Raw genomic sequence first — 19445 nt, 5'->3', positions numbered from 1 at the left:
CCAGTGTCATTATCATTGAAACATTTTAGGTTACCTCAAAATCAAAACTTGCCAGACAACTTGTGTACATAAATAATTTCTTAACGCTAAGTTGGTTAAAATCCATAACACATAACTTAGTTTACTTTGGCATGTGTTTTATGCACAAGTTGGATGTGGTATACCCTGGTCTACATTTGTTTGGGCATATATGGCTTATTATTGTAGGGGTGAAATATGGTGCTTGTCAAGAAATTGTTTCAAGTTAAATTTGCATAGAAAAACATTGTAAATTCTCTATTTTGAATTTAATAGTTATTCAATGTTAAGCTCATCCAATTCCCTTGGAAAAAAATTCTAAATTTAGATTTAAGATTTATATTTTATGCATACATTAATTAGTTACATAGGGAAAGTTTATTTTGATATGATGATGAAATTACCTGTACCTTTTTATCTATGATAACCCCTATAAATAATTTTTAGTTTGATCAGTTATTTTAGATAGGGTTTTTATGTTTAGGTTCATGTGAATGTTGTCATATGGTACATTTAGTTTTTGATGGGGTCATCATAAAAAAAGAAAGGTCATGATTCCACTTGTTTTGAGGTCATCATTTGATAATTGAGTTGTCTGACAGTTTTACAAACTTTGACTGCAACTCCAGTTCTACAAATCAAGAATTCGCTACGAAAGCCCCTGATATTTCTCTAGCAAAACATTCCATTATAACACTTATCTCGCTACGAAAGTTCGTTGTTGTGTAATGGTATTATTTTAAATGATTGTTAGTGATGTGATATTTGTATTGAGTCATAAATCGCCTTAATTCTCGTGTCCACTTCTTTTCATTCAACCGTACCTCTCCTTTTCCACTTTATACCATCTGTTGCTATCAAAAGTTCACACATGTTGTTACTGAATAGAGTTTTGTGTTGTCAAAACGAGTCTATCCATGGTTTGAGTGTGGTCTAGATGTTCTCAAATTGGTTCTCAGGTAAAGAGGAAGTAGCTCCTGACGTGTTGATAAGCATGACAACCAGAAAATAGTACAAAGGAGGTGTTGTAGTGCGTTATGAGCCCACATATATGAAATTGCTTGAAGAAGACCCAACTTTTATACAATCATTTGCCAACATGGGATATCTACGATTTTGCCAAAAATTGCAGGGTTTTCATGCACAAATCACTAAAGACTTTGGCATCAATTTCACTGGAATTGGCACGAAGGTTGGAATATTGAGTTTGAATGTCTATCCAGACACCATTGCGCATGCTACTGAAATCCCAAGGTCAGGGGATATATGGTTTAAAGTCTAGATGTTCTAGCTACAAAATTGTGATGAATGTTTGAAGGAAGAACATTGAGGGATTGATATTATAGTGGGCATCTCTAGAACTTGTCGTAAGGAGCATTATTGCAAGTTGTTGATGTTTATTCAAAAATATTTTACATCTAAAGGAAGGTTCCGCATGGTCTACAAATACCACTTTAGATTATTGCTCCACATCACAAATTAAAAACCCTTAGATATCCCCTTCTATCTCTTATGAAGTATAGGGAAAATGGTTGACAAGGTTCAAGCTAAACCAGACACAAGTAGTACCTTTGTTTTTCATCATGGTATTATCAAATTGTTAGTGGTTGAAGAGTTAAATAGATTGAACTGAGATTGGCTTACCTTTTTGTTCTTAAGAGGATATGAATTAGATGTTGCTACCACCACTAGGAAAACTCCAAAATCTAAATCCACAACCTTTAGAAAAGAGCAACAACCAGTAGCAGAGCAGCAACCAGTGACAAAGCAACAACTAGTGGCAGAGCAACCTGTAATTGAAGCTTCTACAAGAACTAAAAGGAGGATGACCAAGAGACAAAGTAGAGAACAAAATACAAAGAAGGGCAAGCTGATTGATATTCTAGAAGCTATAGAAATTGAAGAAAGCCCAGTTGAGCAGCCTATAGAAGTGACCAAAATTGAAACCAAGAAGAAAAGTAACAGGGCTAAGAAATTAGACATTACCTAAGAGAAACATGGTTTCATACTTAGTCCAAGGAAACCTATCACAAGATCAATTCAGAAAGTTGAGGAGATACCTGAAGTACCATTGGACAAAACAGAACCATCAAAGAAGCCAATAAAGAAAACGAAAGGCAAGGAATTTGTTCAAGGAAAAAGTGAAATAGAGGTTCTATATGAACAGTTAAGGGAAGCCATACAAGAATTTATAAAAACCAAAATTGAGTTTTAGGAATACCAAAGTGAAGTGTTAAAACATATAGAGTTTTATGATGAAATTGCAGAGAAAGCTAAAAATATGGTAAGGAGGACTCTGCCTTTACGTAGAATGTTGGATCATATGTATAAAAGGAATAAATAGTTAAAGGCAGATAGGAAAATCTTATAGGGACAAGTCACAACACTGGAAACTGAAATTGAAATGATCCAGGTTGAACTCAAAAAGAAAAATCTCAAGATCATTGCTGAAGTAGATGCTACTCCATGATATGGTAAAATTCTCAATTTTGTCTTCACTATACCTAAACCAGTAAACTCAACCTTATATATAGTCAACTGTAATCAGGAGTAATAAGTAGGCATTAAGAATCATGAAAATTATAAAAAATTAGAATTTTGGAACTTTCGTAGCAACTCCCCATAATGAAGCTAAGAATTTGCTACGAAACTGTTGTAGCTTTTCATGGAGGTTAAGGTCGGTCTAAAACTCAGCAAAGAAAGCTGTAAAGGCGTATGTTTAACTTACAAACATCAAAGAAGACCCCAGAACTAGCAGAGAGAGAAAAGAGGTAGTATAAGGGTGTTTTTTGAAGTTGCTACCAAAGTTTGCTACGAAATTGTTGAAGACTTTGTTTTTTGCTACAAAATCATAAAAACTTTGTTTTTCTACCTTTTTTGAAGATTTTGAATATCAAACATCCAAACTCCAGATGGATTACAGATCATGAAGGGTGTCCACTTCATCATGCAGAACTGCTATTTTTCATAATGCGAATTCAACACATAACCACATGAGCATAATAGCCAACTCATTAAAGAAGACAATTAGCAAAAATAAATTTAATCATTATCAATAGTTTGAAGGTGTAATGACACTCCAAAAAATCCAGCAAGCAGTTGAGCTCAGTTATCTTCATCAACAGAAAGTGGTTAGAGTTTTAAAAGCTAGTAGAGTCCTAGCTGAATTCCAACTATGTAAAATAGAAAATCACTATGAGGACTATGTTAGTTAGAAGAAAAATAGGAATAGGTCTCTTAGATAGTGGATTGAATTTGGCCTAGGTGGCAAGTTAATGTAAAGATATATTTTATCTACAAATAGGTAGCTTTTCGACTTTGAGAAGGGTTGATGGATAATGTGAAGAAATGACCTTATGTAATCTTTTGATCCTATTAATAGAAAATTTGCAGCAACTTTGTTTTTGTACCTGAGATTCATGCCATGGCTTTCATGTGTTCTTACCATGTTGTTTCATGCTTTTCATAGTATCTTGATTACTTGGAAATCTTGTCAAATTTCTCCAATTTCCTTCATTTACTATTTATGACTGTGGATGTTAATTTGATGTCAGTTTTAAAGCCATAGATGCCTCAAATTCCATTAAACATTGTTGTTGGACAAAATTTATTTTAATTTGACTCCATGCCCAATGGTGGCAGTCATCACATTTTTCTTCATGTGCAAAACCACAGCAAAGAAATCAGAGTTAGTCATCTGTTGCTTGAGTTATTTCAAGTAAATTTGATAAACATTTGAGAGAGAGCCTTCTCAGATTGGAAGGACTAACTTCCATTCCAAGTGGTCTTAAATAGTTACACTAGGTTAGAGGTTGAAGCAACCCACCTCTTTCTAGCCCAGTGATAACATACTCTTTGAAGTGACAACCAGTACCATTAGAGGCTTCATAGGCCAAGTCAACTCTTAAGTTTGAACCTATGTTTTGTGGAAATTAGGTTAAAGAAGCTCCGCAGAGTTCGATTCAAACTCAAACCATACCAGTAGTTTTAACTTACAATTCAAATGCAAGTCAAATTAATTTAATGAATCCGTTACTGTGATTTCCTTTTATTCACAAATTTTATTTTTGGTGGATTTTTTCTCATTTCCATACTTGTAGAAGTTCTTAGGATTAAAACTCTCTAAACCCAATCATTAAGGAGTGATAGTTGAAACAAAGGAAATGTTCCAAGAATTTTTATGGCTTTAAGAGTGGTTCCAACATGGGGTATCCATGAGTAGGGTTAATGGTTTAAATACAAGAACTTTCCAAAGTTTAACTCTCTGCCCTAAAGGGTTTATCTAACCATAAAAGAAAGGAAGAAACATGCCCATCTTATAGAGATTGAGTAGCTTGTCTCTATGCCTCCCTTGTACCCATGAATTTCAAGTCTCACAAGGGTCTTAGCTTTGCAAATTCTCTATTTTGAATTTTATAGCTATTAAATGTTAAGCTCATTTGGCTCCCTTGAAAAAATATTTTGAAAGTTAAATTTAAGATTAAGATTTTATGCATACATTAATAGTTACAAAAAGAAGCCAAAACATCCTAACATAAGACAAAATCAAACTAAGAACAAACATGTTACCTGAAATGGAACAAACCGTAAATAAGGTTCTTCAAAATTTGAAGGTTGCCCAAGATCGTCACATACTGAAACACAAATTGTGCAATAATATACTCTTGAGTCTTTATAAAGCTCAAGCTTGTCTTTGTAAAGGGAAGAAAATACTTCAAGCTATTGCAAAAAATTTGGGAGGGGCTTTGAGGAGAGAAAAAAGTCGAATTCATGACATCCATATTGTAATACAAATATATAATGATGAACATGAAGGATGTGAAATTGAAAATAAAGAAATTGGAAATCTGATAAGAACATTGCAGGACTCACTTTGTCACATTTCTTTTTCCTTGAAATTGTCTAATTATTTCGCTACTTAAATATTCTGAACATCTGTAAATCTCTACTATATTGTACTATGAAAATGATCCTATATATATTTTAGACTTGTAGGTATACAAAACATAATATTTGCAATGAGGTTTGTGCATTCATTTTGCGTTAAATTCCTTTTACAAGGGAATAATTTAAGCCAAACAAGCAAGTGCATTTTCTGTTATGAGTGGGATATATAGCATTGTGCCTAATTTCTCTTTTATTTTTGTTATTAACCTATGAGAAGTGTTTCATTTAACATACATTACTTCCAAGTACATTCACAAATGATGTTTGCCTGAAAAAGTATTTTAGAGAATAACTTTAGAAGTTTGAATAAGTTTTAGTTCAATGTAATAATACAAATAAATGGTAAAGCTAGATTTATTTATTACTTTATGTTAAAGGAAGTAATTTATGTTGCAAAGTAAAAAGTTCCTAAGTAGTCAACATCTATATCACATAACATATCACATCATCTTCATCTATACGATTATTTGATATGCTAGGCACGACGTTTCCTTTACAGCATTTGGTGCAGTTGCTAGTTAAGTATATATGAATATTAATCCATACTAACATATTACCACATTGAATATTTTATTATAGACAACATTAAAATATTTTCTTTTAACAATTTTTTTTTCTATTTATGAATATATATGAAATTTATATCAATATAAATTTCGTGTTGAAATATTTTTGAAAAATCTAAGATTTAAATATCTTACTCTCGCGTTATTTTACTTCTAATTACTTTACATGAAATTAGTTTAAATGCATAGAGTAAAGTTTATATCGATATAAATTTCGTGTTGAAATATTTTTGAAAAGCCTAAGATTTAAATATCTTACTCTCCCCTTATTTTACTTCTAATTACTTTACATGTAATTAGTTTAAATGCATAGAGTATTCATTTCATCGTCATTTACAATTGGCTTTTAATTGAGTAATAATGCATGCGATTTCTAAGCATGCATAGCTTAGTGTTTGAAATGAATAGTCAAAGCTTAATAAATCCCCACTGGTTTGATTTTTCTTCCCTATTTAAATTTTTAGAGTGACATATCTATTTATATCGTGTATTACTTTTTACATTATTATTTTGTGTAATCTATTTTATAATTTTGTGTAAAATTGACTGGCACAATTTTAAATAGTTAGGTTTCAATAATCATAAAAAGATAAAAATAATATATAAATATATAACTAGCGCAACTATATAAAGTAAATGTCTCTTAAATTCCAATAGGTATTAGTCCATCATACATCTCAAATTTCTAAATTAAAAAAATCATAAGAATTAACTAAATTATTACTATGTTTAAAAATAACAAGCATAGATCCATCTTTAGTACAGATCTAACATGAGCCAAGGGGGATCAAATTCCTTCACGTGCAAACTTCTTTAAAGTGAAAAATACATTGTGTTAATTTTCATTGTTTAAATTGTATTTTTGAATGCTAAGTAGAGTATATATAGGACCAAATAAACATTTTAACCATAAAAACTTAATTTTTCATGATATATAGATAAATATTTTAAGATGATATATAATATATATGTAATTGAAATAACATGTACATTGAGGCATTTTATCATGCAAATTAAAATGGTTTTCTATTATTAATATATTTTTAAGTATATGTCAATATTAATTCCTATTAAAATATTTTACTGATAACCCACATTGAATATCTTTTTATATACCACATTAAAATATTTTATTTTAATAATTTATTTTCTATATATAAATACATGTGAAGTTGATTTTTTTTTTTATTATTATTATAATATTTAAACATCTTACTTGCACATTTTTTTACTTCTAATTACTTTACAACATATTCATTTTTTTAAATTATAGCCGACATTATTTTTCTATTTAGAACATAATTTTGGAATGAGCTTCTCCGCTCAAATACTGGGTTGTAGAATGAGTCTCTCGACTCAATAATAATAATTATTGATAATAAAAAAAGTAATGTATTAGTTAAATATATATACATTAAAAAAATATGTAACAAGATTCTTAAATATGGAGATTCACCCCACTTTATAATGAAGATTATTAATCTCTAAATAGATTTTGTTACAATTCTATGGACCAATACCATGGCTTCTCAATACCATATGCCCAAAAAATTATAACTCATTTCATATGACAAAATATTTAGTTAACAAATTTAATTAAAAAGGTAAAAAATACATAATTACTTTGAAAATAAATTTGAGCATTTGATTTATGTATACTACTAGGTTAAATCTCTACAACCCACCTCATCCTTATTGATAATTAAATTAAAATCATGAAAACCCTATCAACATAAATACAATATTTTTATAAAAAATAAATAAAAAGAAAAATAACAATAATACTAATTATATAAAGACCGATAATAAAAAAATTAATATAAAATGACAATGAAATCCACATAAATAAAATAAGGAAAATATTTAAAATAAACAAATACATGAATAAAAAAATATAGAATACTATACCATTAAACTTAAGTAAAAATAATGTGTTGGGTTGGTGAGAATGCTAAATGATTTCTTTTGCGTGAATTATCACATCTCTACGATGTGTTATTTGTGCTATTTGTTTTTTTGGCCTTTCAAAAATTTGCAGCGTTTCTGTTAACGTTAGTACGTCTATTTGATTTAGCTCAATTCTTGCTAGATGGTAGAGGTAGAAGGACCTTCTTTGTCCATTGGTGTAATTCTTTCCAAGGTCTCTATCTTTAGGGTTTTCTGAGATAAGAAGTGTAAATTGTCATGAAAATTCGAGGGAATTTATGGGTGAATTCTATTGGAACTATGTGGGGTTGCTTGGTAGCTAGATGTTGCACCACTTTGTCTACATCTAGTGTCTCGGGTCTCGTGTTATATCAAATATAATTTGGTGTCTCATGGTTTTAGGTTGTGAGATGTCTATTGAGGATGGTGAGTGTTTTGCAGTCACTTGTGCTATCTCAGTAGACCTTGACACATTTTTTTGGAGGTATGGGGATTATATAATTGGATTAAGGCCATGTCTTCAAGTTTGCTCATCTAGTCTCTTCTCTTGTTACTATGTAGGTCATGTGATTTTCAATGGATTCTCTAGGCCATCGAAGGGAAAGAATTTTTTTCCCATGATTTGAAAACCACCTACTTCATTGTTTCTGCCATAGACAAGAAAGGAAATCCAAGTGTTAGAGACTCAAGCAGGGATTGAACATGAATCCCATTTTGATTTGGATCTCCTTGAGGATATTTCAAATTATGTTCCTAACCTTGGTCATACTAGGGGAAGGTAGAATTAATATTTGAATTCAATCACTTTGCACTGGAAAATTAAAAAATTGCTAGGTTTGGTTCTTAAGGATAAGAAAATGGAGAAATGAAATGTACACTCCATCTTGGAAGGCATAAAATTAATGCTCAAAAGCTAGAGGTTTTGTTTGGACAAGATTGATTATTTCCTTACGCACGTAGGGGGTCACATTGTGTGCAAGTTTGATAGTAGTGATTTTATGGACCCTCCAAGTTCAAGCATGAGAAGGTCAGCTACAATTTCCTCCTTCGAGAATGAGTAGAGACGCAAATGGTCGATAAATTTGTTGGGCATCTATGTGGCTAGTCTCAAGCCTAGTCAATGGGGTCCTTATTTGTTTGAAGTTCTTTATAGTGTTCAAATGGTTATTTGATGAACTGTCTTGGTCACCTTTGTTTTTTTTTGTTGTATGGGACTTTTTGCTCATTAGGCGTACGTGCCTGTTATTTTTTGTCGCTAGTTATCTGATATTTTTGGATGTATTCTCTCAGTTGTATTTGTTTTAGTTTTGTTGTATGGGGTATTTTGTAAACTAAGCCCATGTCCTTATTTTGTTTCTCAACTAGTTATTTGATATTTTATGATATATTGTCTTAATTGCCTTTGTTTTCGCTGTGTTGTATGGGGTCTTTCGCTCACCAAGCCTGTGTGCCTGTTCTGCTATGCGAACTTGGGGAAAAGATGGGTTATAGTTTTGTATGACATCCTAGTCTTGTTTCATGGGGAGGCTCAATCTTGCCTTTGTTATGGGAAGCATAGTGAGGAAATTCAAATCCTTGTGGAGAAAATGAAGTTCAATCTACTTTTGACATCAAAATTTTGAGTAATATAAAGTCATAATTTACAAAAAAAAATTAAACAAAAAGAAAAGGAATATCAGATATAAAAGTGAGAAATTTTATCCCACAAGGCATAAAGGAAAGGGTGTCGGGTTATTTGGTTAAGGAACTGCGTGGTGTAAAGGCCACCGATTTGAAACTCTATGGGAAAAAATCTAACCATGGTAAGGGTTGGTGTAGCCCAAGATGGGTGCAATCCCCCAGTGATTTTGATAGTGTAGAAACTCCTAGATTGAGGCTATTCAAGCCACAAGTTAATGGCGACCAACATGTTATGGGTTTGAGAAGCTATTAAAGAGACCGCATGTCATGGTTGAGGAAATGAAGAGTAAACAATGAATAGTGGATGAATAGCTAGGGTTTTAGGTTTCTGAGTTCCATGGAGGTGCGCAAAAGGGGGGGCTCCACTCCCTCCTACATGCAGGCAGTGGCCAGCCGCAGTAAGAAACTTATAAAATCAGTCAGAAGGCCTTCAAGAGAAAGGAAAAAGAATCTAGAAGAAGATCAAGATTTTACCAAACCAAGGGAGGAAAACAACATGAAAGACAATGAGGAAGAAGACAAGAAAAAGGGAGCAGAAAAAAAGGCACAAAAGGGGCCATGTAAACCCAAGGCTGAGGTCTCTCCTAGATTAGTTTTAAATGGTCTTGCATTGTAAATGCACAAGGACCACATGCGGACCTATGCTATCATTTGTAAATTCATGGGATTATGGCCCACTGAAAAGGCATTACAAATGTGCATTAAATACCATTGGAAACCAAAAGGAAGCATAGACCTACACCTTGGGTCAAAGTGTTTCTTCACTGTGGTCTTCACAAATATTGAGGCCAAAGATAAGGTGTTTGAAGGAGGACCCTACTTCTACACAGAAGCAGGCCTCTACATGTGGCCGTGGATGATGAATTTTGTCTTGGAGTGAGAAACATTTACTTCAGTCCCGATTTGGGTAAGACTCTACTCCCTACCTCTTGATTACAGGCAAACGAAATCAATATCTGCCATAGGTAATAAACTAGGGTGTTTTGTTAAAGCCTCTGAGGCCACTAGAAGGGGAAAATATACTTCCTTCGCACGAATAGGTGTGGAGAAGGGCCTATCAGGAGCCCTACAAGATGAGGTCTTCTTGGAAGTTTTTTATGAAGAATGGGTGGAAACAATAGATTATGAACATATTCCTTTAAGATGTCGCAGATGCGATGAGCATGGGCACCTATTGAGAGACTACCCTCTCAACAAAATAGAGAACAAAAGTAAAGCAACCACAATGAAAGACATTGAAAGCTTTCACAAAGTGGGACATAGAGGAAAAGGGGGCAAAAGGGGGCCAAAGCAACAGCAAATAGAAGGGCAACAAGCTAGTTTGAACAAGTTCCAAGTTCTCGTAGAAGAGGAAGGAATATCAAAAGAAGATCAGGTAATAGAAGGAAGCTCGGGGGAGAAGGAGAAAGAAGAAGAGAGGAACAAGCACAAGATGTTACTAAACAAAAGGAAACAATGTTGAGCATTGGTGAACTTGAGATGGATCAAAAAATGACTCAGAGTGACATGGAAACGGAGGATCATGAACTGCAAGAGATTCTGGAAAGAGAAAACCTAGATCTGGAAGGATTCTTGAAACAAGGCACCATGGGAGGGGTAGAATCATTACCTCAAGAGGAGTTAAATAGAGTAAAATGGCTGTTTCTATGGAAAACTCAAGCCAAAGGACTGGAAAGGAAAAGAAACAATGAAAGGCAGGGCAACGAAGGAGTGAAAACTATGAAAACCACACCAGGATTAGCTCCTAGAAACCCAGGAAAAAAAAGAGGCAGGAAAAAGAAAAACGAGCTATTGATGGAATGTGGAAATCTAATGATAGATTCAAGTAAGATGAAAGACCTATCCAGTTACTCCTTTACAAATCTTTAATAATGAAGTTCACAACTTGGAATATCAGAGGTTTAGGTAGTAAAAGAAAACAAAGAATACTTAGCAATAGAATGAAACAAGAAGCTCTGGATATGATCTTTATCCAGGAAACTAAATGTTCCATTCAAAAAATAAAAGAAATTCATAGCAAATGGCTCAATAGATTTGATTTTCTAGAAGTTAAGGCAGATAATACAGCAGGAGGCATACTCACTCGTTGGAACCCCCAAAATATTGGAATAATAGATGCTGAGGCATCTAGGAACTATTTATAAGTGATTATATAGCTCGTGGGAGATAGCGAGACTTATTTGGTCATGAATGTTTATGGCCCACAAAGACTGGATGACAAACTCAGATTTCTAGATTCTCTTGTAGAACTAAGAGATATACATGCAAGAGTTCCATGGATCATGGGCAGGGACTTCAACATGATCAAATCACTTTCGGAAAAAAAAGGGGGAACAAGAACTTTAAGCAAAATTTTTATAGCATTTCAAACTTTCATAGATAATATGAAGCTAGTTGACACTGAAATGAATAATGGCCTCTTTACATGGAACAACAAGAGAGGAGGGGAGTCTCAAGTAGCCTCAAAGTTAGACAGATTCATAATTTCAGAGGACCTTATGCTCACAGACAAGGAAATGATAGTGAGAATTCTCCCCTTTGGTGGCTCGGACCATTGGCCTGTACAAATGGAGGTACAGGGTATTGGTACCCCCAAGAATAGACCTTTCAGATTTGAGAATATCTGGCTTACCCACCCAGATTTTATCAGCAATATAGCAAGATGGTGGAAAGAAGATCTGCATATTTAGGGAACAAGAATGTTTCTACTCCACAAAAGACTAAAATACATCAAGCTCAGACTCAAAGACTGGAACAAGAATGAATTTGGCAATATTTTTGCAGCAAAAAAAGAGGTTGAAGATAAAATGCAGACACTCAATCAAACTCTTATTACAGATGGCTTTGATAGAGGCAGAGATGAACAAGTCACCAAACTTCATCAAGACTGGGAGAACTTATGTAAACAAGAGGAAATATATTGGAGACAAAAATCTAGATTTTAATGGCTAAAAGAAGGGGAACAAAACACCAGTTTTTTCCACAAATCCATAATGGCGAACAGATCCCATAATAGGATCTCTTCAGTCAAGGATGAGGGAGGTTATCTTCGCAATTCCCATGAAGAGATAGAAACTGTGTTAGTCCAACACTTTCAAGGTATAGCGAAGGAGACCACTGCAGACAGAGATCATTTTATCAGGGACTTAACAAGGCATATACCTAGACTAGTATCAAGAGAGGATAATTTCAATCTCAACAGGCCAGTGATTGAAGAGGAGGTCAGTGAGGCCATTAAGGAGATGTATAATGGCAAAGCGTCAGGCCTTGATGGTTTCAATGTGGATTTATTTAAAGCTTGTTGGAGCATTGTTAAACAAGATATTATGAATGTAGTGGAGGATTACAGGTTGAATAGAATCATTCTAAAGGCGCTCAATACGTCTTTCATCTCCTTGATCCCAAAACAGGATAATGCTCAGACTCCGGATAGGTTCAGACCCATAGATTTATGAAATGTGGTGTATAAAATAATATCCAAAGTTGTTGCCAATAGACTTAAACCCCTTCTTCCTACTCTAGTTTCTATGGAGCAATCAGGTTATGTGGAGGGTAGACAAATTCTCAACAACATCATTCAAGTGCATGAAGTGGTGCATTCATTGTTAAGAAATAGGAAGGTGGGAATGATTATGCAATTGGACCTTGCCAAAGCTTATGATAAGTTGAATTGGACCTATATTAGGAAGGTCCTTCTAGCCTTTGGCTTTGATCATAATTGGGTAAGATGGGTTATGGCACTGGTCACTTCTTCTAGCTTTTCAATTTTGGTCAATGGTTCTCCTTCCAAGACCTTTACTCCTTCAAAAGGTCTCAGATAGGGAGATCTTCTCTCTCCCTTTCTCTTTATCCTCATGATCGAAGGACTTGGGTGGTCTATCCAGCATGCGAAGGAAGGGGGTAACATCAAGGGTATCCAACTTTCTAAAACTGGAAAGTCTTTGTCACATCAACAATTTCTTGATGACACTATGTTGCAGGGAGTCCCCACAGTAAAATAAGCTCTTACTTATAAACAAATCCTACGTGACTTTGCCATGGCCATAGGTATGGAGGTAAATTTGTCCAAACCTAAGATTTTTTTCTTTAATACTAATATAGCTCTTTAGAGAAATATATCTAGAATTCTGGGCTTTCAAAGGGAGGTCCTTCCTTCCAAGTACCTGGGAGTTCCTCTAACTGATAAACCTTTGCACAAAAGCATCTGGGAGAAGGTAATTAACAAGATGCAGGATAAAATCAGAAAATGGACTATCAGATATTTAAACTTGGCAGGTCAGTTGGTGCTTACAAAAGCTACTTTGCAATCAATCCCCATTTTCATGCTTTCAACACTTCCAACTCCAAAGGGAGTTTTACATCAATTTCGAACCATTAAAAGAGACTTTCTTTGGGGTAAGGGGGAGGAGAGAAAGAAATGGGCCTTGGTCTCCTGGGATAAGATTTGCAAACCGAAAACCCATGGGGGTCTTGGATTGGATGATCTAGATGTACTCAACAAGGTTTTAGGGGCAAAATTATGGTAGCGTTAGGTGAAAGATCCAAAGGCTCAGTGGGCTAGTGTTTGGAAATAAAAATATGCCAAAACTTGGCAATATAATAATCACATCAGGATGAAGGGAATCATAAAATGATCCCAACATTTGGAATAAGGCTTGGGAGAATAGAGGCTTAGTGAAGAAAAACAGTTTCTGGGAAATCAGAGAAGGAGACCTTGCTCTGTTTTGGGAGGATAAATGGAAACAAGAACCTACACTGTTAAGAGAGGACTTTTTGGACCTTAAGAAAGAAATAGATACCAAAGGGATTTTCAGGGTTAAATATTTTTGGGAAAAAACTAGTATAGAAGACAAATGGAGAACCTGGAAGAATATAGAATTTGGGGATGACAACCCCTTGAAAGCAAAAGCAGATGCACTACTGACAATTTTGGACCAAAGGAAGATTCTTGTTTCAGAGGGGCATGACCAACTTAGATGGGGCAACAATAAAGAAGGTACCTTCAATATTAAGGAAGCCAAGAAGATATTCCTTGAGCTGGATTCCTATGTATCGGACAGGGTTTGGCAGAACCTTTGGAGGCATCAAGGTTGGATGAAAATTAAACTCTTCATGTGGTTGGTACATCATAAGAAAATTCTGACTTGGGAAAATATTAGGAAGAGGGGTGTTCTGGGACCTTCTAGATGCCAGCTCTGTGAAGCCCAAGAGGAGACAATGGAGCACCTTCTCAATGACTGCATCTTTACCTCTAGGTTGTGGGACACTTTTTCCACAATTTTCCAACAAACGGACAGGGACAAAGAAAGCATTATCAACACCCTAAATAACTGGAGACAAAACTTCTCTGAGTATGAGTTTCTTCGCTTGGCTTGGGTTTTACTTCCAGGCTTCATAATTTGGAATGTTTGGAAAGAAAGGAACAATAGAATCTTCAAAAATGTACACAACACCACCCAACACATTTTTGAGCAGATCTTAAGACAACTCAAGGAGACGGTTAGCACTATTGTGCAAAACTCCCCAAAAAATCCACCTTCAGAAAATGAGATGTAGATACTTCGTCAGCTGGGTATGCAGGGGCTTATACCACAGGGAATGGATAGGAAGGTTATGAATCCAGCAAATAAGCCAGATTATTGGCATCCTCCCCCTCAGGGTTTTCTGAAATTCAACATTGATGGGGCCTCAAAAGGCAACCCAGGTCTTGCTAGTTTTGGAGGAGTGCTACGAGATGATAATGGCTGTATTCTTTCTATTTTCCATTGCCATCTCGGAAGAGCTACAAAAAATATCGCTAAATTAATGGCTCTTGAATAATGTTTAGATTTCCTGAAGTAGGATAATCTCCAAAATATTATTATTGAAGCCGATTCTAAGTTGATCATTAACTCAATTAAAAGAATATGATGTGGCACAGAGCCAGAAAAAGTCTCAAGTCATTGGAGGCTGATCCAAGTCTTCCAAAGGATCCAATTTCACCTCCTAGACTTACGCACAATGATTTTCACTCATGTGCGAAGGACGGCCAATAAATTGGCGGACATATTGGCCAATCAAGGAGTGGTTTGCGCTAAAAACAAGGTCAAGTTGATTTGGCGAGAGATGCCTCAGAACAGATTAAGGGAGTAGTGTTTTAGTCAGGCGGAAGAGAAAAATAAGGTATTCTGAAACAGGGCCACAAAGACAGGATCTGGTTGACTTCTATGCAGAGTTACGACACAAGTAAGGTCACTTTTGGTATGCAGGTCTATGATTGGCAACAATGAACCAGAAGTTTCAGGGGGATGGCTGGAAGAAGGGATCTTTATCTTCCTTAGGCTTAGGTGCGAGAATCCAGTCTTTCTCGGCAGCCACAAAACCATAATTTTTTTCCTGCGGTAGCTTTACCACCATCGAAGTGGTTTCAGGTGTATTGCACCCCCTTCATGCCAGAAGCAATTTTTTTTCATTTGGAAGCAATTCCACTCACCACGCAATACGTGGCTAAGAGTGGGGAGGAGATACTGCCCTCATTGCGTGGTAATCATCGGTGAGTTAAGGCCACACGATATGATTCGTAACCATTGGATCAATCACGGTCATTCTATGGCCAGGATTAATTGTGCTTGTTGGTGGGTTCGAAATGGAGGTTAAAGTTCAAGCTGTTCGTACGACCTATCCGAAATCGCACGTATATGACAGATTTTGGGAGGTGAAAATGAACGATGGTTATGTTAAAAATGGACCCGATAGAATTATAAATTATGGTCTACTGAGTCCATTGGGTCCAATTTTCTTGTTAAACGGTGCACTTGTTGGCCACTCGAAATACTTCTCATCCGCTAGATCTTTAGCTCAAGATCTAACAACTAGTTTTGGGTTAAGCCTTTTGTACACTATTTATTTTTTTTCAATTGAATAGAAGGATCCGCTCTTGCCTTAGCAAAAAAAGACAAGCATGTTAGGATTCACATAACCTATCAAACCCAAAAAAAGTGAGAAATTGTAAAACAATAAATAATTTATTTACATTGATATAAGGAAAAAAATAATTAATTTAAATGAAAGAGATGAAGAAAAAAGTAAAGAGAATAATTCTTGGAAATTAAGATTAGTATAAAATATATAAATTAAATATTAATTTTAAGTAAATATATTTTATTATAATAAAGTTAATTAATTTATATTAATTTCAAGGTATATTAAGTGTATTGTTCAAAAAAATTGATGATTTTTTTGGGATAAATTGGTTTCCATCAATTATTGCTTTTGAGCATAGAGAAATAATAGTAACATTGGAAAATTTTGAAATATGAGTTGCAATTGCATTTTTTTAAAGCAGTTAAAAATTAGAAAAAATAAGTAAATTAATTAATTAATTAACTTGCGCCATTAGAATGAATAAAAAATGGACGATGAAATTTAAATCCTCAAATTTAGGTAAATATTGAGTATCACGTGATTTCTTTATTTACAATAGTTTTTAAAATCAACATATCATGGTTAATGTTTTCCTAACATTAACAAGGTCCTTTGGTTATGAGGAGAAAATGTAAAATCCATGGAATTTGTGAATTGTTAAATGGCCATAAAGCCATGAATTACATTGTAACTCAAGGTTATCAAAATAAAAGCTTAGAAACGATATGTTTCTGGTGGGAAGGGGACTAAGAGACAGAAAATTGAACTACAAGGGGAGTTTAAGAAAATTAATCCCCTGACTTATGATGGAGAGGTGGAGAAGGCCCCTGAAGCATGGCTATTAAGTATGAACAAATACTTTCAAATTTATGAATATGATTATAATCTGAAATCAACAGTAACAATCTATCAATTGCAAAGTAAAGCCACCTTATGGTGGGAAGAGATTAAAATGGTTCAAGGAATCAATGAGCAGGAAGTTACTTGGGAACAATTCCAAAATCACATTAAAGATAAATACCTGAACAACAAGTTCTATGATAAAAAAGCCAAATATTTTCATGACTTAAAATTGGGACAACAATCCATGGATGATTTCATAACTAAGTTTACCTCTCTGTTAAGATGTGTCCCCTACATCAATGAAGAGAAAGCCAAGGTGCAGTGGTTTACTAGCAGCCTACCCACTTTCATGAAAGAGAAGTTGGAATTCAACAACCCAAAGACAATGGATGAAGCGATTCGAAAGGACCAAATTCATTATCAGTGAATGAAGAAGAAATGGGGAAGTACCAAGGGTGGGTTAAATAGAAAAGGGCAGGAAAATTTATTGAACAACAAAAATATAAAAGATGTTGTAATTAATAATGCAAACATAAAACTGTCGAGTGGGCCTCACAGTAAAAATAAATAGAAGTTCAGATCTTAGAATGAAATTAGACAAACTGAAGCGTCTAACATACCAAAGCCCATTCAAACCCAGAAGCCCCCTTTTCAGTGTTGGGGTTGTGGGGAACCCCACTATTATGAAAAAAACCCTCACAGTACCAGATCAAAACCAACTGCTAACATTCAAGAAGCTTCTACCATCGGTGAGGTGGAAAGGATTATACCAAGGATCAATGAAACCTTAGAGGATCATTAAGATGGATATCAATCTACAATGGTGGAGTTTGAAGAAAAGATTACCAACCATCCTATTTCTATTTTGATAGACAAAGCTACATGCCTGAGTTATATCAGTCTGAAAATAATTTATTTATGTCATATGAAAAGTGTGAAATTTATAAATCCTTGGTTATCGCAACTAGCTACGGGAGCTAAGAGAAGGGTAACAACGAAGGTAGAGGACTATTTGGTTGAAATAGTTGGACAACAGGTTAAGAAAAATTTGAATGTGTTAATGTTATGCTCCTATGACGTGCTGATAGGTATGAATTAGATAGAAAAGCATTGGACCGTAGTAAATTTTGAAGATAAGACTATTAATTTCCTTACTGATGAGGGTGTTAGAAAAGAAATTCAGGGCATTAGAAGAGAAATCAAGTTACACCCAATTACATCGAATCAATTGGGAAAGTGAATTCGTAAAGGCTACCAAATTTACGTTGTTCAGATGGGATATACCAATTATAAAGATAAGGTATCCACACTGGTAAACACACCAGTCATCCAAGAGTTTGTAAATGTCTTTCCAAAAGAAATCTTAGGACTGCCTCCTAAGAGAAACATTAATTTCACTATAGAGCTAATTCCCAGAGCCACAATTGTATCTAAATCCCCTTATAGAATGAGTATCCTTGAGTTGAAAGAACTAAAGATACAACTCCAAGAGCTATTAGACAAAGGATAAATTTACCCCAATGTGCCCCCTTAGGGAGCTCCAGTTTTGTTTGTAATAAAAAAGGATGGCACTCTTCACTTGTGTATTGATTATAGGCAACTGAATAAGTTAATGATTAAGGATAAGTACTCGTTACCAAGAATTGATGATATGTTCGATCAAGTTTTAGGATGCTATTGGGTTTTCAAAAATTGATCTATGATCTAGATATCACGAGATAATAATAAAAGATGAAAACATTTATAAAACAATGTTTTAGAACACATTATGGGTACTATGAGTTCGTTGTTTTTCCATTCAGACTCACCAATGCTCCAACAACATTCATGAGATTGATGAATGGTATTTTCCACCCCTTCTTGGAAAAGTTTGTTCTAATCTTCATTGATGGCATCCTGGTTTATTCTAGGAGTTTGAAAGAGCATAAGGAACACCTCTGGATAGTATTGCAAACTTTAATAGAAAACCAGCTTTATGCTAAATATAGAAAAAGCGATTTTTATAAGGACCAAATTCAATACTTAGGAAAAATCATCTCCTCCGAAGGTATAGTGGTAGATTCGACGAAAATCAAAATCATCATGGAATGACCTATTCTAAAAAATGTAGCATATATTTGTTATTTTATGGGTCTGGCCAGAGACTATGTATCATTGGTTTATAGAAGGGTTCTCTAGAGTTTCTCACCCTATAACCTCCTTGGAAATGTAAGGGAGAATGTTCAAGTGGTTAGTTGAGTGTCAACAAAGTTTTGAACAATTGAAACACTTACTACGACTCCCATGTTGAAAGTTGTGGATCCGGGGAAAGAATTCACAGTTTGTATGGATTCCTGCCAGGAGAGCGTAGGGGGAGTTTTAATGCAAGAAGGTAAGGTAGTCCCCTATAAATCTCGTACGCTAAAGGAGAATGAGTAGAGGTACTCTTCCTATGATTTGGAGCTAACTATTGTAGTCGACACTCTGAAAGTATGGTGACACTATTTTCTAGGAAAAAGATTCCTACTGATGACAGATCATAGTAGTTTGACCAGTTTATTTAAGTAGCCTAACCTGAATGCA

Source organism: Pinus tabuliformis, chromosome 8 (genome assembly GCF_031772625.1).
Source record: "Pinus tabuliformis cultivar Carrire ecotype Pingquan chromosome 8, CPIR1, whole genome shotgun sequence".
Lineage (NCBI taxonomy): Eukaryota > Viridiplantae > Streptophyta > Pinopsida > Pinales > Pinaceae > Pinus > Pinus tabuliformis.
The sequence above is the reverse complement of the archived record's forward strand: the minus strand, read 5'-3'. Positions refer to the sequence as shown.